Source organism: Mastomys coucha, unplaced genomic scaffold (genome assembly GCF_008632895.1).
Source record: "Mastomys coucha isolate ucsf_1 unplaced genomic scaffold, UCSF_Mcou_1 pScaffold15, whole genome shotgun sequence".
NCBI classification, from domain to species: Eukaryota; Metazoa; Chordata; class Mammalia; order Rodentia; family Muridae; genus Mastomys; species Mastomys coucha.
Window position 1 is genome coordinate 110,829,983 of NW_022196897.1, and position 903 is coordinate 110,830,885.

The following is a 903-nucleotide window of genomic DNA, read 5'->3' on the forward strand; positions in this document are numbered from 1 at the left end:
GAGAGAGAGAAGGAAAGAGGGGGGGAGAGAGAGCGCAATCCTGGGTGGGCTTTTGAAATTCACAGTTACACACCAGGAATACAAAGGCTGGATCAAGGCATATAGAGTCTTTACCTTATGGACTTTGAATCTAACCAACAAGTAGACATTGAGCAAGAAAATACATGCACATGCAGACTGTAATAAGAATTGTAAATAAAAACATATTCTGAGAGTAAAGAAAGTGAGGCAAGACAGCCACTTCAGTTAAGATTTTCCAGAATGGCCTCTTAAGAGATAAACTGAGTTTTGCTGAAGCCAAAGCAAGGCCTAGAAATTGTTAGAAAGACACTGACCAAAGGGCAGTGGGATAATAACTCAAGCTGGAAAATGGGCAGAGGTCTGATCACATTGCTAGAAATTTAGGAAGTTCTGGGCATATAGGTAAACTTTAAAGCCTGGGAGCCAGGGAGAAGGCTCAGTGGGAAAATGAGCTTGTTTTGCTCAAGCCTGGCTACCAGAGGTCTACCCCTAATCCCACGTAAAGGTGCAAGGAACAAGAAGGTAATGTAGCATTGGCATGGCCTGCGAGACACACAGACACATCATGAGACTGCACAAGTAACAGATTCTTTAAAAGACCTTCAAGAAGTGTAGTGTATTGCATACCCATCAGGGCAACCCATTGTCCCAATATGTTCAGTTGGCCTTTCTATAAAAATATCTTGGGCCTTCTATTTATTTTGAAAATCAAAGTGCACCACAACTTGAGTTCCACGTGTTTGTGGTATAGTCCAGATAAAAACCAGAGACTCCAGAAAGTTCTTTAATTATCCTTTCTGAAAAAATCCAAGAACGTTTGACTCCCAGCCACGGGCGGGGTGGGGGTGGGGATGAGGCTTGCGGGGAGGGGGAGGCTCGCTG